The 2,500-nt window shown below is 38.0% G+C and overlaps 2 protein-coding genes across 6 annotated transcripts in view; one reads left to right on the top strand and one right to left on the bottom strand.

Moving 5' to 3' along the window:
• The window catches only part of LOC143025354 (uncharacterized), a 266,866-nt gene that overhangs the window by 171,890 nt on the left and 92,476 nt on the right, over positions 1-2,500 (bottom strand). The gene's annotated exons all lie outside the window — the stretch shown is intronic.
• Positions 1-2,500, top strand: part of LOC143025353 (uncharacterized) — a 147,888-nt gene that overhangs the window by 82,500 nt on the left and 62,888 nt on the right. Inside the window, exon 2 of one of the 5 annotated variants that reach the window (XM_076184886.1) lies at positions 2,479-2,500. This exon is cut by the window's right edge and continues 207 nt beyond it. The exons of the other annotated variants lie outside the window; for them this stretch is intronic. The gene's annotated coding sequence lies outside the window, so the exon portion shown is untranslated. The remainder of the gene's footprint in view (positions 1-2,478) is intronic. 5 annotated transcript variants of the gene reach the window in all.

Here is a 2,500-nt window from a genome sequence, read left to right as displayed (position 1 = left end):
TCAACCTACTCAAAAAAATTGGATATCAAAGTAGCTTTTAAATATGACCACACCATTAAAAAACTTTAATTAAGAACAGCCCTCTTAACAACAACGGTGTGATCTATAAAATTCCTTGCCAAGATTGTAACAAATTTTATATTGGACAAACTGGGAAAAACTTGGAAACAAGGATTTCCCAACATAAATAGTGTGAGATCTGCCCAGGAAAATAATGCGTTATTTCAACATAAAGCATTATACAACCTTCATATTGATTGGTCAAAGGCAACAACTTTAGTCAAAGGAAAAAGCCTACAAAAAAGAAATATAATAGAATCCTGCTTCATATCAGGCACGTTTGATAAAAACATGAACTTAAGCTGTGGTTATTTTAAATGTGATAAATTGGTAACCCAAATGGTCACCAAGATCTTTCCTCCAGATTGAGCCTTATGTGTTGGTCAGGTCGATTAGAGATAAGGTCATCCCCCCGTTCTCGCATCGTATTGTCTCCCCCTTCCCCCCCCCCCTCTATGGTTGCCACCGGATACTTACATTTAAACAATTCTGTATCTCTGTCATTTAGTCTGAAGATGTAATATACGAAAGTACTTACTGTCCACAATTTTTCCTTTCTCCTGTGGTTATTTTGCATTTTTGTATCACGCTGATGTGATTGCTTGCACACACACACACACACACACACACACACACACACACATTATATATATATATATATATATATATATATATATATATATATATATATATATATATATATATATATATACTACTAGCCAAATTACCCACGCGTTGCTACGGGCAAATTATGATCATTTTAATTTTGATAGAATTTGTGGAGAAAAGTTACACATCAATATAACTCAATGGAAAATGTAACACAAATAAAATGTTAAAAAAGTAAGAAAGAAAAAAATTGAGGAAGGAGACGCCCTTTGGAAATAAAATATATACGGTCGTAAGAAAAGAATTGAACCAACCTTGCATTATCTTTGAACTGGAGTGTATTACCGCCCGCGAAAAAGTAAAATAGATATAACCAATATTTAAACATTTGGTAAAATTATACAATCATTTTACATTTACATGCTTTCTCGTTACAAAGGCTATCATAGCTTGTAGCAAAGTTAATTTCACAAATATAAATAATATTTATGAACACATACAATGGTTTGTTTAACCATGGTAATTTTTGTCACAAAAATGCCAATCGTGTTAAGGGGACACTACAGTAGTGGCGTGTTACCACACCGTACCCCTTTAACCCTTAACCCTAGCCAAAATAATTTTTTTCTTTCTTTTTTTTTTTGGAAATGAAATATAGTTATCCAAGTACCTGGAGTGATAGGGTATCAGAATATATATGGTTATGGGGGTCTATCTCCAAAACCCTAGGAGTTCGTGAATAAACAGACAGACAGACAGAGGCTACTACTTTATCATAGTAGATATGTATATGTATATGTATGTTTATACATGCATACATTCATACACAATGATGTCACGCGGGCTTCGTCCGGCCCACCTTCGGCTTCGTTCCTCTGACGTCTCCTCTGCATACGTAGGCTCCCAAGTCCGCTCGGCATCCACCCACTCACGCACGCACGCGCGCACGCAGTCAGCTCTCAATCCCCTTTCTCCTCTTCTAGCGCTGGTTCTAAAAATAGTGCTCTAAGAAAGAGCTACTGTACTCAATCAGCGCCACATTGCCCAATGGTGCTCTGTTTGAATGTGTGTTCGTTTTTCAGAGGCAGTAGGGAACTCACGCGAGGTGAAAATGATCTATGACCGAGGGCACCTTTGCCCTAAGCACTGTGCGTTCAAACCTCCCGATAGGGCATGCGAGAGACAGATCTATATGACCGTGTAATAAACTTTTTTTTTTGTTGTCTTCAATCGTCTGGTTAGTCTGTGCGTGAGTGTGTGTGTGTGTGTGTGTGTGTGTGTGTGTGTGTGTGTGTGTGTGTGTGTGTGTGTGTGTGTGTGTGTGTGTGTGTGTGTGTGTGTGTGTGTGTGTGTGTGTGTGTGTGTGTGTGTGGTTTCTAGGGGGTGGTGTTTGGGCGACGTCCATCCGATGCGGACAGACTCCCAAGTTCGCCCGCGAGATTTTTTTTTTTTTTTTTTTCTTTTTTTACAAGAAGTATCTGCAATGGCGGAGGAATTGCTACATATAAACATATGTTGAAAATCAAACAACGCAAGATAATATTTGCTGCTTTACAGATCCAACAAATCATCATTATCATCATCATAACAGTTATCATCATCACAATCCTCCTTATCATTGGTAAACTGTTTTGGGTGTTTGCAACGAAAATCGTACAGAGAGTAAGAATAAGAATCGTCATTATCACGTTGAGGAACGGGAAGGCATAACTTTCACACCTAACGACAACATCTTTCCTTTTATTTAAAAGAATGTAAGTACGAGCATCACCACCATCTGCAGCAGCTAAATGTGTCGATGGTTTCCAGATGTTTCAAGGTTCACGATCGT

The sequence above is a fragment of the Oratosquilla oratoria genome, chromosome 5, assembly GCF_046742065.1.
Source record: "Oratosquilla oratoria isolate Oo_2021 chromosome 5, ASM4674206v1, whole genome shotgun sequence".
Taxonomy (NCBI): Eukaryota; Metazoa; Arthropoda; class Malacostraca; order Stomatopoda; family Squillidae; genus Oratosquilla; species Oratosquilla oratoria.
Note: the sequence above shows the minus strand (reverse complement) of the source record. Positions and strands in the feature narration are given on the sequence as shown.